The following is a 23,224-nucleotide window of genomic DNA, read 5'->3' as shown; positions in this document are numbered from 1 at the left end:
TGGACTAAGTCTACACAAAAAATGTTGCTGGCATAACTGTTTTGGATAAGATTATTGGGGGAAAAAAAAAAAAGCATATTTCCTCCTTCAGGTAAGCACACTAGGAAACCCCAATATAGGTGTTGCTATATTGTCCTAAAATTTCTTTCAGTGGCATAGTTTGAACACCTCGCAGAAGGTGCCACTATGCTACAGAGAAACTTGGAGATATCCACTGGTATAGTTATGCTGAAATAGCTGTGGGGGCAGAGCTCTTCTGCTTTAGAGACACCCTAAATTTGGTGGCTGTTTACTGTCTCCTAGTCCTGGTAAAACCAGGGTTTTCTCTGAGGTTCCTAGTCCAGAAAGGTCCATGCTCCTTTGCTGAAGATAGGAAGGAGTAAGATGACCCAGATCTTGATCCTATGTTATATGGTTCCCACACAGAAAGTAGTAATGCCATGCAATCATCTGCTTCAGTGCTTATGCACAGCTGCAAAAGAGAGTCAACACTTAGATCTAACTGCAACCGCTATTATAAATTTCCTTTTTAGACCCCAGTTATCTCCTAGACAAGAACAGTTTTGCAGTTCTGCAAGTTCATTCAGCTCTGGCCTTCTCAGAACTTCCTTTGTAAGTCACTGATTTTTCCCTAGATGTTTCTGCAGGCAAAACTGCAAGGGACTTGCCAAGGACTTGGTGGTTAGAACCTGCCTGGGTGAATAGCAAGCCAGAAGAGCAAGTTCTGTGGGACATGCAAAATGAAAAACTGCCACATTAAGCTGACCAATTTAGACTTCAGGACTGGGCCCAGAAGGGCAGGAGAAAGGAAACTTAAGCTTATAATTTCTTAAAGAAACTGTAAATTGAAAGTGAGAGAGAAAAGAAGCTGAGGTTGTTTTAAGTTGCACACTCTGCTAAAGAAATATATTGTTTTGTGGCACGGAGCTCAGTACATGAATCCATCTCTGAACATTAAAGAGAGATGATACAACCTTCCTGCTATTTTTCTGATGAACAGTCTATGTGAAATAACCATTGTGATTCTTTACAGTTTATTTTTTCCACATTTCCATTTCTAAATCCTACGAATGGAAGCCTAAACTCATGACAGTGATTACAAAGCATCTGTACCTGACTGGCTCCAGCTTTTAACTGGAGAAACCTACCTTTTCTGTTGTCGTTGTCACTGGGCCTCAGCATTTCCCTAATGGTCTGTGTGAGGCTGTTGTGTTTTTTTTATTCTGTCCTGTTCTTTCTCTACTATATACAGAAATTTAACACTTGAAATCACTTTAGCAGATTAAATTTAGAACTCAAGTTATCATTTGCTTGCAAAAGGGAAAAAAAGAGCCGTATCTTTTAGATGAATACGAGCCAGCAGTATGCCCAGGTGGCCAAGGTGGTATCAGAAATAGTGTGGCCAGCAGGAGCAGGGAGGTGATTGTTCCCCTGTACTTGGCACTGGTGAGGCCGCACCTCGAGTACTGTGTTCAGTTTTGGGCACCTCACTACAAGAAAGACATTGAGGTGCTGGAGTGTGTCCAGGGAAGGGCAACGAAGCTGGTGAGGGGCCTGGAGCACAAGTCTTATGAGGAGCGGCTGAGGGAACTGGGGTTGTTTAGCCTGGAGAAAAAGAGGCTGAGGGGAGACCTTACCACCTTCTACAACTACCTGAAAGGGGGTTGTAGTGAGGTGGGTACTGGTCTCTTCTGTCAGGTAACTAGTGATAGGACAAGAGGAAATGGCCTCAAGTTGTGCCAGGGGAGGTGTAGATTGGATAGTAGGAAAAATTTCTTTACTGAGAGGGTTGTCAGGCATTGGAACAGGCTGCCCAGGGAGGTGGTGGAGTCACCATCCCTGGAGGTATTCAAAAAGCATGTAAACAAGGCACTTCAGGACATGGTTTAGTGGGCATGGTTGACGGTTGGACTCAATGATTTTAAAGGTCTTTTCCAACCTAAACGATTCTATGATTCTGTGCTGAGAGGATGTGCTCTTTGGACTGGTGTAACAAATACTGCTGGCATTAAGTTGTAGGGTCTCATATGGTCATATGAAACTGTTCAGTTTTGTGGCAATAGAATCCATATAAATACATTTTGACTTCTGTTGGTTCTATTTTATGTTTCACAGGAATGTAGTTGTGTACTGGCTGACAGTTATATGTGCTGTGGTTCAGCTGACTATATCAGCATGAATCTAATTTTAAGCAGATAGCCTTTGTGTTAATTAATGCTTGTATATTTATACAAATTATGTGCTTGAGCACTCTGCTGGGTTATGGCTATTGTTAGTGTATGTCATATGCTACTTCTAGCTGAGAAGGTAGATAGGAATCAGTGTTTATGAGTTGTAGATTCAGCCCCAAAGATCTGAAAAACAAAACTTGCAACAATTTTTGAGAAAACTGGTCTCAAATAGATATATACATATATGCGCACAGCATACCACTCCCTGTCTTGTTGATTGCTTATTTATATTTCCACAGTACATGCACATATATTGTTGTGGTATATTCTACAATTGCTGTTGTATAGCCTGTGCAAAGATGCTTGTTCTATAAACATAACTAATGCTAACGTTTAAGAAATCAAGTATGATAAATTAATACTAGTAGCTTTATCTTTTACAGATGTTTAGAAGAGGAAGGTAGATATGATACTTGTCCTTCATTTAATTATGAACTCTTAAGTATGTAGCTTTTATAGCTTCGCATTTCAAAGTCACAAGCATGACTGTGAAAATTTAAGTTTTGCCTTCTGTGTATACGTCCACGTAAACAGCTTATATGCTTGGAAATTCACGTTGAATTTGAATGAACTAAAAACAAATCTCCTTGCAAAACTCAAAATTGCTCCGTTCCACTTGGTTCCACATGAAAACTGAAGAAACAACAAAGCAATTTCAGGCTCATTTGAAACTCAGCTAAGGTTCTCCTAGCTTGCTTATTTGTGAAAAGGTTTGCGCTACTATATGAAATGCAGTACTAAAGTCTATTATGGATATTTGGCATTCCTTCAGGTGATCCCCACAGGAACATTTGCTTCCTACAGAAAGTGAAAACACAATTTAAAAAACAGTATTAAATTACTTTTCTGTTTTTAAAGTGTTTTTTACATGTTTTTAAATCTAGAATTTAATGTTCAGACAAGGTTACAAGCTCTTTACACTGATGGAAAATTGGTAAGATTGAATTGCTTTCCAGGGCTCGTAATGGGTTCCTGTCTCATAATTCAATGAACAGAAGTATTTTTGCAGCTAGAATTTGAACTATTAGAGAATTGACTGATTTTATACACTGTATTGTAACTGTAGTGGCCGCATTATGCTTAGGATTTATTATATGAGGAATTTGCTTTTAGCCTTGGGGATAATTAGCACTTCATAACTTTGAGAAAACATACACATGCTTATGGACAGAAGATAAATCAGTAAATCTGTTTTGGTTAGTGTTTTATCAACTGAATCTTCTGTTTGCATCTTCTTTAAAGAAAAGGCCTCCATGTCTGACAACTTTTCTGGGGGGCTGGGAGTTTAAGATAATTTCTGTGGCTGGGCTTAATATATTCAGAGCCTGAGATTTTACTCTATGTGCTGTAATTAATCTACACTTGTTTGGAAGTGGATTATTATTGCAAGTAATCACCACTGGGTATCTACTGTGAAAGTTAGAAAAGCACATAACATTATGTGGTGCTCTCAAGTAAGAAAATAGCATTCAGCATTAGTTTGCTAACTAAAAGCCAGAAACAGCAACTATAATAAATTAGATATCATATTGGAGGATCACTTGCACATTATTTCATGTGTTTTATACTCACTCCGGATTCTTGAAAGTACCGAACAGTGATGATTTGATGATGGAGTTGGGGATCTGTTGGCACTTTAAGCTTTAGAAGTGCTTGATTTCTTTATCTGTTAAAAAGTTAAGTGCGAGGTGGGACTTTTTTTTTTCCTCAGGATGAGAAAAGATGGATAAAAATAAGTTAAAGTGGATATGAAAAGTAAAACTATCATTATTAATCAATTTCCATGAGTATCCCATTGGATTGAGTCATCTCCAGTGGGATTTCAAAACTTGAATCAATACAAGGCCTGTATTTGATCAGAGCAGCTGATTGAGAAGGAAGGAAAAGGGGGGTTGGGAATTTAGATGGGAATTGCTAAACTACGATCATCAAAGATCTTACCAACTTTTTATAAACTATATGTGCAAGCCTCAGAGAGCAAGAGAGGGACCAAACCAACAAGATTTCTTTTGACCTCTAAACAAAAAGAAAACAGCAGTAATGAAGGTAGTGATCACCCACAGGGAAAGAGAATTCACAAAGGGTGGTCCTTTGCTTGGGTTTAGGTGCTCTGTATCATTATGATAATGTGGTAAGGACCATAGTTTGTCTTATGTTGAACAACCCTGTATCATATTTGTTGATCTTGTCTTAAAATGGTTAATAAATCCAGAGTAGTTCCTTACAGTTCCTCTTTAATGATTGAACAGTTACTAGTGGTGTGGTGGTGTGGCAGTTGTGAGTCGCCTTTTTTTTTTTTTTTTGACTTGTCCAATTCCCCAAAGAGCTTTGTGGTTTTGCCCTTGCATTCTCTGTTCCTTTTTTCCCTCCTCTTCCTTCTAGCCAGCTACTTTTGGGAGGGACAGGAATAGCCACTGACTTGAAGTATATGATTTCATCTCCTTATAAACTCAGGGAAGATAAAAGGCAGTTTACTTCTGAAGAAGAGGAGAGTGGAAGATCTTGTCTTATAGGAAAAGATGGTTTTATTCTTGGATTTAAAATAAAAATGGCTCTGGTCCTCATTCAGGAGGAATGCTTCTGATTGTAATAATTGTCCTTGTTGACAGCACATATTTTTGATCTTGTGGGAGAGCACAGAGGAAGATGTCTGCTTTTACAGAGGCAACACTGAAAGGTTCCTTCTTGCCTAACTCACAAGTCACTGGTCAGACAAAGCTTTACACAGGCTCCATGCTGTCTCCTCTGGATGATGGTGTTGTGTATTAAGTAAGCCAGGAAAGAGCAAAGTGGACATTCATTACTACTGAGATACTGAGACTCTCACTTTAGTTATAAATGCTAGGATTTTTCTGTTTTACTTAAAAATATAGATAGATAGAATACATATATAGATAGAACAAGTGTCTCACAAAAGGGCTCTTTCTTAAAGGAATACATGTGGCACTCCATGCTTCACTCTTGATCTTGTTTTTGATCTAGCTGCTAGTGGAGTTCACAATTCTGTACCTGGTTTGGGGCTTGAACTGTGGTAGAGAAACAAAGTTTATGAAAATCTGACCAATATAAAGATGAGTTAGTGTAGTCTTAGTAAAGGCTCTTTGTGTGTTTGAGGAAAGCAGGCAATATGCTAGTGCAGGGTTACAAAGATGAACTTGTTTCATGTGGCTTTAATCAAATCTGGGATGCCTGGAATTAAGGGTCATCACCCTGTGAGGCACCTTGAGAAGAATTGCTGTTTCAAATAAGGCCATTGCTGACATGAATGTGGACTGAAAGTTATGCTTTGTTAGAAACCAGGCATAACAACCAAACCAAACAAAACCAGAAAGAAAACCCACATATCAACAGAATATCTCAATTTGTATTTTACAGTAATTTATAGTACATTAAAGAAGGATTGTTTCATTGTCCAAGAAAACAAGAAATTTGACATGTTCAAGCACATCTAATATATTATACAGTAATGATTCTCAACAGTTCTGCAGCCAAGCCATACTTGAAAAAATTGGCAAGATTTGTTCTCTATTATATCCACCTCACCCTGCTCCCGAAGCTGGCCGCAGCATCCTCCTTGCCTTTGCTGACTGCAGCAATAGCACTGAGCTTGGGCTAATAAATCTGGTTTCACCTGACTGAATGTGTCCGAGCAGCTCCTGTATCCCTCCATTGTGCTCCCCAGTACTTCCAGTTCCAGGACTGTGATACAGGGGCAGATGAACCAGCCTTACACCGAAGTGCATGGCCTGACAGACTTCACACCGTGGGGCTCCACAGTGTGCCTGGCTTTGTAATATGCTAGACCCTCTATGCAGAGGCACAGCTTATCAGGTACCACAAACTTCCTCTGGCAAGGGCTCATTTTAGGTGGCTGATAGGTCATGGTGCATTGCTCTCCATGTGTTCTAATGGGGAGCAGATAAAGAATAATCAAAACTGAATCTTCAGTTGATCGTAAAAGAAGCATATATGAGTTAGTTATGCCAAGGGTCTGCAGGATTTGGACCAGAAGTTAAAGCTACCATTGTTTCTGTCAGTGATGCTGGGTGATAGTGGTACTAATTTTTTGAAAAAAAAGATGAAGATGATATTAGAACCCCCAAATTCATGTTTTTGGTCTAGATTTTGCATTCAATTTCATTTTTTGAAATAAAAAAAAGTTGGATATAAAGCTTGATACAAAGTGGTTTTACTGGCTCATGGGTAGGTTTTGCCCACTTGTTGCCTAGCTATCCTGAGTACAAATAAACAAACCATTCAAGGTAGGCATAGTTCTGTATGGTGGGAAGGCCTAAAATGTTGTTCTGGAAGACTTAAATAAGCAGATGAAAATAGGTTCTGACACATTATACTAGGCTGTTCTGGCACAAAACTAGCCTTGTTTTTTGGCCAAAAATTATATCAAAATTGTGTTAGGATTGAAAAAATAAACTCATCCAAGGAAAAAAAGCTTAAAGATAAGACTGCAATAACGTATGACAGCCCTCTGTGTAATGCTTCCACCAAGCTCTACGGTGTTCAGTTACTTGTGAAAGAGGATTGTTGGATTGTTCTGCAAGGACAGGAGCAGTCTCCTTCACAGTGACCACAGGAGAACCAAGAGCACAGCTACTAGTAGGTCTTTGTAAAGAAATTTCTATGTGCTTTACCCATTGCACCCTTGTGAGTTTCAAATGCAAGTTTTGACAGAGAACTGGAAGCCTGAAGTTTCCAGTTAGCTCTCTTGAAACAAGAAATTTCATGATGAAGGAAGAAGATCAGAAAAAGGGAGGAGGGAAAGTCAACATCTATACGTGGCCAAAAAATAGTTACACATTTAGGTTAATTTGAATCTGAATCTCTAATAATTTAAAATTGAACATTTAAATTTACATTTACGTTATGTGGGGAACAGAGAAAATAGAAGGAAAATGGCAAATATCTTTCCAATGTTTCCACTTATTTACCACCCTAAGGGAGCTATCGTGCACACCGTTGAGGAAGCCCCAGCCATGTCTGGGTGTTTGCTCTTTGCTAGGAATGACACTGCCAGTGCTGTTGTCAGGCAGCTTGTCCAAACTGTTTTCACTTCAGTGTGGACCATGGAAGCTCTGGGTGTATGAAAGCCAGTGGCCTATGCCATGGGATAGCATAGGCCTGACTTGTACTGAATACCGTAATGTTCTTGATACAAGCACATAAAACACTGCAAAGCACATCTGGGGTCTCTTGCTTTCCAAATTTAGCCGCACAGGAGGAATTGTAACTTTTTTTTCCCAGACCATTGAATACAATCCAGCCCTTCCAAACTGCATGCTTAGAACATTTATATTGTATGAGAGTTTGATACACTGTCTTGAAATTTATGTACATTACTGTTTTGTGTACAAATGTAGTAAATCAGTAATACTAGCAAATTCTGTCTGAAAGGTAGCTGCCAATAGACTGCTTTTTTTAAGAGTCTAACAGACCCTTTACGATGCTGCTTATGGACAAGCAGTGAAGTAGCATCTGTGACTGCATTCTCATACTGCACTTGGAATGAAGCTTATTGTCATTTTGGATCAGCTTGCAGTTACATTATCGAACCCAAACAAAGAAATCTAGACAAAAAAATTTCCTAAATAGGACAAGATGGTTACATTTGTTAATGCTGTAGACTTCAACGTGCTGTAGACTGCCAGAATATGAGATTTTTGGGTTTTGTGTTTTTTTTTTTTTTTTACTTCTCCCTGCCAAGCCTAGTTAAATACTGAAGCATACTGTAATTGGATATTGCTATTTGCAAACATCTACAGGTGATTTTTGCTGGGAATTGGCAACTTTACTTCTGTATTTCATATCAATGCTTTCAAAGATGTGTTTGGCTGATGGTTGTTTGAACACATAATACATAAACTAATTCCATTCCATTTTTCATATGTATGCTGTACTATTTTGTGACTTGAATGGTTAAGCAGTTTATGTATTGTGCCATAAAAATGCTTACATGACCATTCCTGATGCTGTTTTCATTTGGAGTTTATTTTTGGTGTGAGGGGTAGAAGTGATATTAGGATTCTTTTAGAAAAGCCTTAAGCTTATTAAAAAAAAACCCCAAACAACACAAAACCCACCACAAAAATCCCAAAACAAATTTGGCATATCTTCAAAGCTATCTCAACTGTACAGATGTGTTCTTGTTATGCAGTCCAAATAGTTTTCTTAGACCCCCCACCCGCTGGCTGAAGTAAACTTGCTCAGCTGCATAAATGAAAAAGAATGTCATACTGAGTATGTTTGAAGGCTTGTGAACCAAGTTTAATCTACTGTAATTATAATTTTTATCTTCTTGTGCACACAGTATTTCTAGCAAAGCAGTTAATACATTTAAATTACTGTTCTGTGTTTGATAATCCTCACAATCCCAGACAGAACTGTTGTCTTCATTGTGTAACCTGGCTTCCCAGTAGCTTTACCCAGAACAGTTTCTTTCAAATATGCCTGTTCAATTCTTTTCCTTAAAACACCTGACAGACGAAGGAATGAGAAACGTCAGGAAAGATGTGTATATGCCAGTAAAGTAAATAGGGGGGAAGCACAATAGAGTTGTTTCACATGGTAGAAATTGCCAAAAAGAGGACCCTAACACCACAGATATTTGATATATGTGGAAGGATAGAGGAAAAGGGCCGAAAAGACAAGGGGAGAGTAGAAGAAAGTAGGGCAACACCCAGTTTAGGAGGTACCTTAGCCTAAGCAATGCAAGATGTTTGAAGACAGATTTTTAGACAAAGATTATTTATAAGTGTATTATTCAAGGACAGAAGTTGTATGCTTATGTCTGTATGCAGAAGGCAATTGGAGCAGCACACTACAGGTATTAGAGCCTGGGGAGGGATGAGGGAAAGGTGAGAGATTAGATGAAGCTCTGACTGCAAAATGTGTTCAGAACTGATCCACTTAGTATCTCAGGTGTGGCGAAAGGCAGGTTTGCAGATAAAGAGCAGTAGTTGGAAACCCAAGGTCATAAATAGTTTCAGAAAGAGCTGTATCTGACTTATAAGTTTAGATCCTGGCCTGTCATGCTAAATGGGACTATTCTGTGTGGACTCTTAACTCATCCCTACACCTCATCAGCTCTTTCTATCTGCTGCAACAATCACTGGAACCAGGTCTTCCACTGGAGCTCTTCAGCATAATTTCATTGCCATTAATCAGTTCTGCTGATCACATCAATACAAAAGCTGAATATGTTTCTAAAAAGAGGTTACTGGAACGGTCCTGGGCCCAAGCTAAGAATTTGGTCCTGGCATTTGAACGCCTCAAAATCTGTAAGTGCAAAATTTTACAGCCTTCTCACCCGTATTGCAGAACTCTGACATGGGTCAAGATAGGAAGCTTGAATATTATTTCTGACTTTCTGGTTTGGACTCCATCTTTAGCTCTTTGTGAGTACACAACCGGTCATACGCTTTGATTATTAGTACCTATTGTCACTCTTGTTCTGTGCATCAGGCTATTTTTTTCAGAAGTAATTATTGCAGTTATACAGCAAGGTTTAAAACTAGCCTTGCTTTCTCTTGCAGTTTTAATTTTAGATATTCTAAGGAGCTTGCTAAGAAATGGTGTTTTACAGATGTGGCCATATCTTGCATGAGTACTGTCAAAAATGGACTAGATTGCCATTTAGTGTTTCGGCTCCTGGCAAGAATTAGGTATTTGTCAGCACCACTGGTCCATAACCAAAAAAGGTATTACTTGGAGAAAAAAAAAAATATCTTTCAAACATTTTCAGTTTCTGCTCATGATTGCAAAAGAAGCAAGCAAAAGAACATTTCAAACTGTGAGCATGGAAATTTTCCTCCAGCAGAATTAGCTGTTAGATTTTCTTCCATAGTGATTGGTTTAAACCCCACTGCTCAGGATGTTAACCTTTGTATAGGAATTCACGTTTTAGAATGGAACCCGTTTAAAAGCACATTTATATTTATTAATTTGAGCTAACAGAAGTATTCTCACCTGTATTTTGTTCTCATGCATACTGAAATACATACTGAAAGCCTAGGACTGTTTTTATTGCTTTTCTAAATTGAAGTGTTTAGGCCTCCAAAATACACCAAGTTGGAATTCTGCTGGTGCTGTGTGTAATTTTCTGTTGCTATGAGCTGAGGCTGCTAAATAATGCACATGAGAACTCGGAAACCTGTAGAATGGAGCACTAAGAGGAGGCAGCAACAGGAAAGGGACTAGGGGATACAACTTAACTTTCAAATTTTATGTTTGACCTCTGTCAGTCATTTGCTTTGCACTGGGAAGAATATAAACTAAACCATTGGCCTTTTGCCAACTTTGAGAACTCTGCTTTGCAAAAACTTCTCGTTTTGAACCTATTTCAGCCATCGCCCTCCATACCACAGGGGCTTTAACCGCTTGGCTTGCTTAATTGCAGCACATGTTTCACATTCATGGATAACCTGTGCAATAGTGTCCATGGTCAAGTCCACCCCTCGGTCACGAGCCCATCTATATGTTGCATCTCTTCCCTGATGGCCTGAAGCATCATGGGCCCACCGAGCCAGAACAGTTTGAGGTAACATTTTTTATAGACTATCACTACACTTTCTTTGGAGTATTTTTCTCTGGATACAAAATGTATGCTTCTTCCTGCCCAAACCTTTTTGAGAAGCTTGTTTCCTTCAGTTCTCTTCATTAATTTGGGTTATCTTCATTATTCTTTTTTTTAAGCAGGCAATCATAATTCCAGAATACCACCCAAAAACCAAGGTACTTTTTTATTCAACGCTAATAAGTATCTGTGTTGTCTCTGTAGGACACTGTATTATTCTCCTAACATGACCTAACATCTCTTGCAATATATGACCTTCTCTTAACTATTCTCGTGTATCAATACATTTTTTTACTGTGATTTTTCACTCAGACATAACTATCTACAAAATTTACTGTCAGACAAGAGAAGTCTAAGCAGTCCGAAAATATATTCCTACGTTGTTCAAAAAACCCACTTGTCTCAATTACAAGTAGTACTTTATCACTTACACCCAGTTTCTTCCCAAATCTCTGGCTTTAGTATGAAGTGCAATGCCTGTTATAAATTCAAATCAGATATTGCTTGCTGATGAGTACCTATATCACTGATGAACAATTTAAATCTACAGTCTTCAGGAAATGCTCAGGATGCTTCCTTTTTAAATAAGAAAATCGCTCCCGTTAAATCAATTAGTTACCACTTAGAGGGAAAATGTTCCAGGGTATCTGAAGGTATTAGCAGACTGTTGTGTTATTTCTACTTGATTAGAGTTGTATCCTGGCCAGTGTTTTGGTCAGTATATTTTAAAAATCTGGAGTCATTCTTCTAGAGCAACCATTGCCCTCTCTGCAGGTGTTCAGCAGCAGTCCTCAGCAAGAGAGGGAAGGAAAAGGTTTGCTCACAGTCCTATTCTCTCATGCTGTTGCTTCTGTTTTCCTTTCATCCACAAACTAAGGTGGCAGCTCCTCAGTCTCTGTAGGAAATTAGTGCCTTGCTGCATCACTGCCTGCTATGGATCCTGAAAAATGACCAATGTCAGAGGGGCCAAGGTGGGCCAATGCCACGTGTGCAACCCTAAACATAATCATGTCCTGAGCATGTTTGCAACTGTGCAGTGCAGTAGCTCATGTTAGCACTAATAACTAAATATACTATAAAGCAAACCTGCGAAGACTCTGATTTCAGTGGTCATACCCCTTTCTGATTTAGGGGGCCTGTTTATTTTAATAGTTCACTTAATTCTACTGATGCACTCTAATTGAATTCAACTGAATTATTTCCCTGTCTGCTGCCAGCCTTCTCCCTCCCGCAGCTCCTTGGCAACGAGGTCCAGGATAGGCCTTTAAAAGAAGCACAGACTCTCTTTTGCAGTCTTTTGCAATATCACTCCCCTTGCTATCAGGGAGAGCACTACATGGGACAGGAGGCTCCTCCTTGCCTACCTGGCCTCCCATTCCTAGCAGCAGGACCCCTTGCTAACTCCTTCCAAATACTAACCTTGCAGGTCCCCACACTGAATAGCACTGTGGGACAGTAGTAGCAGCAACAACAGTTTCACCCATACTTTTTTTAAAATGTGAGATCTACAAAACTTTTTTTAAAAAATCCATTAAAAATATCCAAATTCTAAAATTCTGTCTATCCACAATCTACTGCAATGGTAAATTATGGCTGCAACTGATCTCTCATCATCAAAGGTACCTCAGAAAGCATCAGCAGTGCATGTCCTCCTTTACAGTATAGCCTGAACTATACTGTAAAGCATAGAGTCATCTGAAGTTATGCAAGATTCTTGGGTTTGCAAAAAACTGAATGCTTGTGATACATCTATGAACCTTGTTTGGGCAGGACATTCTCAACTGATCAAACAGGTGGAAAGGGGTAGAGCGGGCTTTGAAGCATTTTTTCTTTTAAAATTTAGCTTTGAAGACTACAGAATATTCTACATATATTCAGAAGAAGATTCAAATGTAGTTAGTCTCATGACAATTCGAAATGCTCAGCATTCTCCTGTAAACTTCCTAGGAATGGGAACTCAGATACATGGACAGTCTTGCCAAAATACTGTGCTGTTTTTGCTTTCCAAATATGAAACTCCAATTGAATCACTTGGTTGCTTTCTATTAACTTCAGCCTCAGTTGGGGCAATCTTAGGAGGGACACTCAGGGAGAAGTTCCATAGTGCTACAAGCATGAGAAATTAAAAAACAAACAAACAAACAAAAAAACAAATTACTAGTACTTTTGGAAACTTTAATTTATATAAATGGCCAATATTGGTCATGCACTTTCACATCAAAATGAAGCCACATAATATTTGTTTGATATTTAAGGGAACACAGAATGTGCCTTGACTGCAAGTGATGAATGCAGCAAATTCCTTTACAATGTATGTCTACTAAGGACAAAGTAAATAAAAAAACTTAAAAAATTCTCTTGCTAGAGTAACAATGTGTAAACAGCTAGTGCTGAACTTAAAAAAAAAATTTGCATTTCTCCATGTCTTACATGGAATGCTTGCTAAACAGTCAGCATCCCTCACCCAGCTGTTGCATCTTGAAAATGCATACACCAGTTAGCATCACTTTTTCTATGCATATTCCTAGTATTAACAATCACAAACCCTATTAAAACTTAGCTTTGTGAGACATAAGACCAGTTTCTCTTCCTTCTGTAAATGAAAGATAGCATACTTTAGTGTTGCAGCACACAGAAAAGCAGAACTTTTAAGTGGCATATTGGAGACCTGATTTCATATATAAAATTGTAAAAACTAAGACAGAGGTTGCAATGAAAGGATACAATCATTACTTGAATACTGCCTCCTACTTTCAGATCAGCCTCCCCTTTGAATGGCACAGTGAGGAAAAGCTAGAAGGTATGAGACTACCTCTTTCAAGTCCTTATGTTATGCCAAAAGTTTCAAATACTGAATCATAAACAATACGGAAAGGGCCTTTTTCTGTCCTAACTTTACTATTGTATCCTTTAAGCCATTGGGCTTAAGCAATGCAGGAAATAATACAATAATATTTACTTGTAGCATTTGCAGTCTCTAATGTCCACAGCATAGCTGCTTATGTCATTAATTTTGTTTTATTTGAAGTAATTTTATTATTGCAAACAGTTTGACTTACAGCGTTGGGGTTTTGAGGAATTTCCAAGTAGCTGAAGTACGTGGGGTGCAGTAGAAGAGTCACGTTATCTGTGCATAGCTAAGTGAGTGATGATTCCCAAGTTTGTTGTGTGTTTTTGGCAGTCAGTGATTTGCACTGGTGGGTGCAGAAGCTCACTTCCAGGCCAGACCAGAATAAAGTAAATGTAATGTTTCTTTATGAAAGGAGATTTCTGTCTTATCTATAGAACTGAAACTAGGGATAAATGTTTTATTCTTTCCTGACCTTTTCCCCCTTCCCTTTAAAACACTACAGTATTATGTTGATTTACAGCATTTTGAAAAATGTGATATTTTTCTCTTTAAAACTATCCTTGTTATGCCCAAAACAGAAGATAATTGGGTTTGGTTTTATTAAAATCCTTTCTGAACTTTTTACACTGTATCTATTCTTCTGAAATGAGTCATACAATAACCATTCCCAGTTCATAGCCAGTTCTCCAAAGAAGCAGAAGAAAAAAGAAACAACTTCCTTTTAAGGGAATGAGACCTGTTTGTAATGATAAACCTCTTTCCATTTCTATTTGAAGACATTCTCCATAACCCAAGAATTGATAGTTATAAAAACACTACCTACTTTATTTGGATTACAAAAACATTTATAGCTATAGAACATTGTTTAATGTTAGCCTAAAGCATCTGTATATACACTCACACATAGGGGTACTGCTGAAATTAGACATGCGACATGTCAAACGAGCAGCTAGTTTACCAGAAATCTGTAAGAAACAGCTTGGAAATTGTTTAATTTCATTTTACTTAATATTTTAAATAAATTAGTTTAAACAAAGAAGTATTTAATATTTATGTGGAATGAAAACAGTTGAAGAGTATGTAATTGTATAAGTAAGCTAACACAGCAATTTCTGTTAAAGTGCTGTATGGTTCCCCAAACTCATCATACTGCTTGAATACTGGAGTATTCACATGTTCTTAGAATTTGGGAAAATATCTACATGTCACACATCACTGTGACAATTTCTGTAACCTCTGAAAACCGCTGTTATTATAATAGCAGCTATGTTGTACATCAACTCAATTTCTGTCCATAGAAACTGTAATAGGTATTTAGGTGCCCTCACTGTGCATTTTGTTCTCAGACTGTGGTCCTTCCAAGCTTCTTCCATTAGCCCTGCAACTAGTAAGTAACAATTTCTCTAGTACTATATGCAAAAAGTTTTAAACATTAAAAACTTGGCATTACTTGGGTTTTTTTCTCTTGGGGGGGGGGGGGGGGGGATGATCACTTTGCAATCCAGAAATATATTCTAGTTTTCATGAAAGCTGTAACTGAGGTGAGAACCAGATTTCAGTATCAGGTACTGTAAGGAAAATAGCGTATGTCATGACACTTGTAATGAATTTTTAAAAGTTGCCCAGATAGCCATGGTTATTTTATGTTTTTTTTTAAGATACCTGACCATAGGTAGAATTTTTTCAAGATGCTCATTTTTAATGTCTAAAATGGGTGTTACTGCATACAAATTAAAATATTTCACTGGATGTGTTACTTAGATGGGAAATAAGGATAGAGTTATAAACTTGAAGAGGAAAAAACCCTGATATTAAATTCAGGTGCAAAAGCAGAGATTAGTTGTTTAAGTTGTATTGCCATCTATTTAGCTCTGAACCCCTGACACTGTAGTTTATTAGAGAGGTGAAGACAACAGAATTCTTTGTAACACAGATTTATATTACCAGAGGAGCTACAGCAGCCTTCTTCTGTGTTGTTAAAATAAATTAATCAAAACCAGCAGGGGAGCGTCCTTGAATTACAATGGTTGCATTATTCAGAAACTGTAAAGATTGAATTTTTAAGGAAATCCAAAAGGCATGTAGCTTGAGAAAGAGCCAGTTGTTTTTTAATGCTGCCATTTTCAACAATTCTTAATATAAGAAACTGAAGTATTGTTTCAAGCAGATCTTTGGCATACATTTTCTATGATTTTATTTAATTATCTTCCTCTGAAGTATTATTATTATGTACTAACCCAAGCATAATATGGCATCTCTCATCCCAGATAGGTTCTGAAATACTTTAATGACCTTTGGCCAAAATCTGTGCCAGCTTTAAGACATGTTGGCTAAGTCAAGGGTGCAGTTATATACACGGAAGGCTGCAGCCCACACATTCATGAAATGCAGCAATCCTATAGCAAGAGCACCACTATGTTTGCCTTCTAGGAGGTAAAGTAATATTTTCCTAACAAAACTTTCAAAGAGGAAGGGGATACAGGGTAACTAATGTAACCACTGCAGGTGGTCAGAACCCCCAGGTACACATTTCTTGCTAGGATTACTCAGGGGCTGACTCAGCAGGGACACAGTCACGTACTGGTTGCACAGTGTTAACTTTCTGCAACACTCCAGTTTTGTCAAGAAGGAAGGGCCTTGACAAACAAAATCACAATTCGAAGTGGTATTATTTACATTTGATGAACAGTTATTAGTTTTAGCATAGATACAATTTTTATAAACACACACTCCTAAATATGACAGACATATCACTGCTGTTGCTAATTCCATTAAGTGATGCATAGCTCACAAATGCAGCATATCGGTCAACTGGGGTCTACCAATGAGCTAGTCACACATAGTAGATGTATGGGTACATCTCCATTTCCTGAAGACAGGGAACTGAAGTATGCAAGTGTCAGTAGCTTAGATATTTTTATAATGGAAGAGCACATGTAAAAAGCTTTGTGTTTTTTAAAGACATCATAGTTCCTGTGCATTATAATTTCACTAAACTCCCATGTAAATGTTAAAGTCAGTTAGTGGGGACAAAACCTAGGCCAAAATCCAAATTGCTTGATTAGTTTAAATTGAGTCCTGGATTTTGCTGCTATCGAACATTCATATTTTGAAAACTTAAAGATCTGAAACCTGCTATAAACATATGATAGTTCTAAAGAATATTGTGTTACCCCAAATAATGGTCATATTCTCCCATGTAACCTTTTTTTGTTCCCCCTGAGCTTTGTTGAAAATGTACAACAGTTCTAGCATGGCTCCATCAGCTTCTAGACAGTTATGCCACAGAGGTATGGCCTATTCTATACATTGTTAGTGAAATAAATGTTAGAACCTGAAGTCATTATAGGCTTCCGTTCTTTCATCTTTTCTTCCAAAACTAAAAATAATAGAAATAAGGGTTAAGAAAGATAATTGAAAAATGCTATGGGACTAAAATAAAAAAGATTTTCAAATCCTACTCAGATGTTAGAAGAATAGCAAGTCTTAAAGAATTTTCTAAAAATAACAACAAAAGAAACAAGCACATGCAAATGAACAGGATAATCTTGACTGTGTCAAGCATCTGGAAAATATAAGTGCACATAAAAGCTCATTGTAAGAATTTAATTTAGTAACTCATCCCATTCAAGAAGATTAACATGTGGCTATAAAATACCTACTTGCCATCAGAATATTTCACCCCAATGTAGTCGTAGAAAGTTTTTTGACAGCCCTAGTTATATTAGTTTAGGACAACAGCATTCCTTTTCATTTTGTGTGGCTACTGTTGCTCCAACTTTGCTACAAGATATCCTGCATATTTTTCAACTCTTAAATGACGCATCTAACTCAGTTGCATTGTTATGGCCATATGGAACCTCCAAGAAACCTTAGTACGTATAAATCCGAAACTGTGCCAGATCTTCATGACTTGATTTTTAGAGTGAGCACTGCCTTTACTACATAAGAAAACAACAAACAACTGTACCTTATACAGAGTTAAGAGGCACTTTTTGTAAGTACTTCTGAAATTAAGGCTGTGGCAGCTACAAAACCAAAATCATCCATGTAGTATTTCCCTTTAGTTCTATGGAAAGTGCTTAAACTCCCAACAAAGGTCAAATACTAGTGTAAAAACATGAGACACAAGCAGAAGAGGAAATGGAAATCCCTCTGTCTTCTCCACTCATATGCATTGTGCTGCTTTCAGAGCTTTGTTGTGGAAGAAAAAATAATCTGAAGGAACATCTGACCGTATGACAGCATGGTATTCATGAACAATTGTTTGAAGGAGTGTCAGGAAACCTGTGGTAATGGCAAAGTCAGCCCCTATCTGTGTTACTCTTCCAAATGCCGAACACCAGGTAAAGGGAGTAGAGGCTAGGAAGAACTTGTGAAGGCACAGCTAGAAACGGAAAAGACATTTGTGTGGATTAGTTCTGTAACTTTGTGTTTGTTTCCTGAGCAAGTGCTTCCCTATGATTCACATTACTATATACATTGGAAATTGATGGGTGGTGTCGCTCCTTATCTCATGGCACTGTTTATAGCTAGCTGTTTTAAGAAACCGTTACAGTCAGTCACAAACTTCAGCATATTGGTGGTGTAAGAAGTAATTTAAAAATCAACTGAAGATCAAGAGTGGCATTTTAAGCAACTGAATAGGAATATAGAAATGTACAGTGCTCTTTTTCACCTAAAAGAAGATAATTTGACTCAGATTGCCTCAGAAGACTTCTAGCTTCGCTGACACCTCTCCTACTAATATAATTTTGAGGGAAAGGTCCTGTTATACGAACTGCTAGTATCTTCTCAAGTTTCTCTGGGAAGCACACTTTTTAAGGATTGCGTAGTCCTTAAACAGATGTCACAGGTCAGAACCTTCATAAATTAAATTCAGTGTCAGAATCAGTGTCCAGTTTCCTTTTCTCTTTATTATTTTGCCCTGAAATGTACCTTTTTCTCGTTAACTTAAGCGTAATAACTAATTTAAAGAAAACACACAGCAAGAGTATTTTAATGTCACTATATCAGAGGGGATTGCTTTTCAGTTCTTTTCTTTTTGCATGGAAGAAACCAGAAATCTGCACATTGAAGTAAACTTTATCTCATCCTCTGTGCCTGAAGAAAGAAGCCTTGATGCCAGAGATTGCTGTAATTTGTGAGAATAAAGAGAAGACCAAGTCCAACCTCTCCCCACATGCCCCTCACCCTGTATTCCACACGCGTTGCATAGGTATTTTACTCTGTGAAAGTGTTTATCCACAACTGACACCACAGGAGTGCAGCAAAGCTTTCTGCATTAAGAAGAAGAGGGCTCCAGAGTTGGAAGGGATGTTTCAACACGGACAACCTCAGCAGATCTGACAGACACATACTTGCTTCACAAGAACCACTGTTAACTGAAGGATGGAGTTGGGGCCTGCTGCTGAGAGGATTTTGCCTTAAATACTCCTTAGCTGTGTGCTCAGTCCAAGCAAAGCAGTCATACAGATTTATTTCTGACCAGTCAAGTACAGTTGTGGCAGGATCTGTGTTTGAGTTTTGGTTTAGATTGTGACTAATTGTGTTAAAATGATGGAGAAACTAGAGGTGCATAAGGCCTAAGGGGAGCCAAGTGAAATAGCCAAAATGAAACCTGAGCACATGTAAATATCGTCTGGCCTGAGAGTATCTTGCAAATCTAAAACTAAAGAAATCAAAAAAAGTTCAAGGAAGCCTTTAAATGAAACTAAACTCACTTGGGCCAATGTGTAAGTTTTGCTTTAAGCGACATACAGGTATAACATGAGATTATGTGAACCCCTAAGGGAGAATACTGCTTTCGGTAATTCTTCAAAACTAGAAAAACAGAGAGGACTTTGTAGCATATCATTCCTCCCCCAGTAAGGAGAAAGGTCTACAAGAGTCCTACAATATATCACAAAGAAAGCTATTCATATAGTATTTCAACCACGTGCTGACCAAAGATCTTCTCCAGATATTAAACTCAGTCCCACAATCTGTGGATTACTAAAAATATTATGCTCATTGGAAACTGTTGATGCCAGACAGCACAAGTCTCATTTGAAGGCTTACTCATAATGGTCTGATGGAAACCTATTAGAAGAAGCTGCTTAGTTGGATAACAGACAGGCAAGAGGCACTGCATAGGAGTGAGGCAATCAGTAACTCCTACAGTTATGAATGTCACTGTGTGTACATCCAGCATGATTGATCCAGTCACTGAAATAAATTGTGTTCCTTGTTCTTGTTGGAACACACCTGTACATAAACATGGAACAATGAATTTTCCAGCCTTTAAAAAAAATGTTTGGGTCTAGAGTAGTAAAAGGTTTGGGGGAAAGATTTGGTTTGGCTCTCATTCTAGGTAAGCTCGATTGCTATGCTGTTGCCTAGAACACCTGAAAAGAAAATATTTTTCATAAGAGAAAGGGTTCCTTCCCACCCTTTTCAGTTTCAGCTAAGATTGTGCTAAAACATGATCCCATTTCTGCCTCTCTATTTTTATCCCAGGACCCAGCAGCTGATGAACCATGCCAGGGCTTTATTCTTCGGAGCTGGATGATGCAGGAATCCAGAAGGCCTGAATTCAAGACTGATTTGAACAGGCCAATGCATCTTTAGTTTTTGCTTGAGTCAATTAGCACCCAATATCAATTTATGCTAATTCCCAGTCTCTGCAGCTTTTTCAGGCCTCTTATGCAAATCAGGCCTGGAAGCAAACAACAAGTGAATGACCCAGAAGGCTGGTACGGGGCTGGGCACCATTGTTCTCAGGCTGTGCATTTTAGTGCTCCATTTGTTCATGTGGTAACACTAAAAAAAATGACAGGCCACAAAGATAACTATCTCCTCAGGCTTAATTATCATAGCCTTTGTACTGCTCTTGCCAGTGTAGAAAAAGAGGCATTCATGGTCCTCTCACTATGTTTAGATTCACTGGATTGTTTTTTGCTGTTCCTGTAAATACAGAGGAAGAAAACTGTAACTCTGAGAGTTTGGGAAATTTTTGCTTTTGTAGAATGACAAGAGGTTTTAAAGTCAAATCCTTTTTGTAGTCACAAATTGTGCCACAAAATCACAAATCTTTTGGTAACATTATCCTGGTGACCTGGAAAATGACTTAAAAATGTAGCACATTTAGGAGCTGAATCAAGGCCTTTCAAATAAAGATTCAGTCATGGAAAAATGAGTTGGATCACACCTGTGCTGATCTGTTAATTTAAAACTATTTGAGTAAAAATGGGCTCAAGCTGCAAAACTCAGCTAGATTTCCAACCCCCTAGCTGTTCAAGGATGTGTTCTTGGATTTGGTTTTGGTGTACTTCATGGGCATCTATTCTTCATCAGATTAGTAGAATAACCTCATTGTAGAAGAGCTAATATTACAGACTGAAGTCATGACTGAAAGTGAGGGCAGAGAAAGGAAAAGCAGAATAATGAGGAATTTAGAAAAAACATCATTTTACTATAGCTCAAAATTCAGTTTAAATTGGATACGAGACCTGGGAGATTCCTTACCTCTCCAGGGCTCAGCCCTGTCTGCTCTGACTACTGTCAGATTGGGCTGGAAGAAACTGAGATTTGATATAATGGGTTTTTATACTCTCTTTTTATTATTATTTGGCTACACATATTCAATAGTTGTGTGTAATATTACTACTGAACATTCATAATATGGTGTAAAATAGGTGCAGGAATATTCTTCTGTTTTCTCTTTAAAGGATGACGACTGCCTCTTTCTTAAGGCCTTCTGAAATATTCCTTTTTAGTTAGTTTTTTAAAGATCAAAATGGGTCCTAATTATAGTGTTATGAAACCACAAATCAAACCCTAGAACAAATTTATGGAGCCCTCCTTAAAGGGATTACATTCTATTTGTATGCAGGGAATAATAAGTAGAAGTGAAAGGAAGATTTGGAATGATTAATTTGATATTATGTGATTCTTGGCTTGTTTTATATACGTATTTATCTTGAAGTCATTAATTCTACACTTTGAAATTATTTGATCCAGGAGGTACTGAGCTGAACAATACTTAGCAGCTTCAGTAAGAAAACATTAAAGCTAGCAACCAAAATTTCTCCAAGGTATAACTGTTTTCACATTCACTTACCTATAATTTGGGGGATTGTGAATAAGAGCACCATCTAGTGATAATCAATACTATGTCAGTATCATGAAAAGGTGATTATTGAGTCTGGACATAGAGGCACACTACTAATTCACTTAGCAAAGGGATTTGGGGGATTGAAAGGAAACAGTGTTCTAATTGTGATTTCTAGCTCAGTTTAATGACTAGTATCTTCCCCTAGATACTCCTAAACATGCACAACATAATCTAAAGACTAACTTTGGCTGACAATATGGATACCATGCGATAACACTTTAAAACTAACATTTTGTTTCATAAACCAATGATGTAATTTTTTTATGTATTATTGTAACAAAACCCTCCAAGTTTGAGTGGCTCATTTTATATTGATCATCATAGCATACTTATTCCACTGACTGAGAATTTAGGTGAAACCATTCTGATTTCCTAGGTCTCAAGTTTTTTGGAAAGCCAACAATTTTGAAACTTTGAGCTTTTTTCACTGAAGGATGTCAAACAGCTGCTCCTCTGTAAGGAACTTAGGCATTAAATAGTATTATATGTTAGAATTTGCTTAAAATATCCATGCTTAATGATAGTTTTTTTCTAATTTGAAGAATTTTATAAGCAGGTTTTACACTATCCATTCTGCAAGTATTATTTCAGTGTGTGGGAAGATCATTTTGAATATATGATAATATATATAAGCTATTTATCCCTTTCAGATTATTTCCATATGCATCCTCTGTAATTAAATCAGTGGCTTATGGCAGCTAGTCTTTGAAGTGATCTCTGCAAAATAGGAAAATGTAATTTGTGGAACAAAATGCTGATCAGTCTCTTCCAGCCACATCTGTTAAGCTCTAGTAGTTCGGAGATTTCTGCAATGAGAGAGTTTGCAAAGCAGGAAGTTTCCTCTATTTCTTTCAGTGCAAAGGAAGTTCACTGGAAGTGGTGGGCACTATTCTAACCAAGTAAAAAGGTTCGAAGTCTGAGGCGTTGTTTGCCCACAATTTTCAGTGTGTTCATTGAAAGTGATGCTTAAGTAAGTAGCTGTACTTGTGTATTTAAATAAAAGTACTACAGAGAGAATGATAAGAGAAAGCAGAGCAAGAACTTCTGGAAGAGAAGACAAGGATCTAGAGAGATAAATAGAGAGATGATTTCTTCAGGAGCACCAGTGGTGGTGGTTGAGTAAAGCTAATAAATCTCATGACATGATTCCCCTTGATTGCAGTACATCTTGGAAACACCTGATATTATACAGGTATAGACAACCATTAAAGTTATTGTTGCACAGTTCTCCATGTAGATGCTTTTCTTCTGGAAGAAAAGCAGTTTTTTGCAGGACCCTTAGAGCCTTTCCAAAGTGATTTCAGTTAAATTGTTGAAAATGCATCTACAACAAGATGGGCGTGCCAACACAAGGAGTTACTGTCTGACTTGTCCAGCCACAGCTGTGCCTGCTGAAAAGG

The 23,224-nt window shown here is 37.8% G+C and overlaps 1 protein-coding gene and 1 long non-coding RNA gene across 2 annotated transcripts in view; one reads left to right on the top strand and one right to left on the bottom strand.

Annotated features, from left to right (window-relative positions):
* LOC128154060 (uncharacterized) overlaps window positions 1-23,224 on the top strand; it is a 62,110-nt gene that overhangs the window by 29,144 nt on the left and 9,742 nt on the right. The window lies entirely within an intron of this gene.
* Window positions 1-23,224, bottom strand: part of SYNPO2 (synaptopodin 2) — a 98,772-nt gene that overhangs the window by 65,910 nt on the left and 9,638 nt on the right. The gene's annotated exons all lie outside the window — the stretch shown is intronic.

Source organism: Harpia harpyja, chromosome 2 (genome assembly GCF_026419915.1).
Source record: "Harpia harpyja isolate bHarHar1 chromosome 2, bHarHar1 primary haplotype, whole genome shotgun sequence".
Classification (NCBI taxonomy): Eukaryota; Metazoa; Chordata; class Aves; order Accipitriformes; family Accipitridae; genus Harpia; species Harpia harpyja.
Note: the sequence above shows the minus strand (reverse complement) of the source record. Positions and strands in the feature narration are given on the sequence as shown.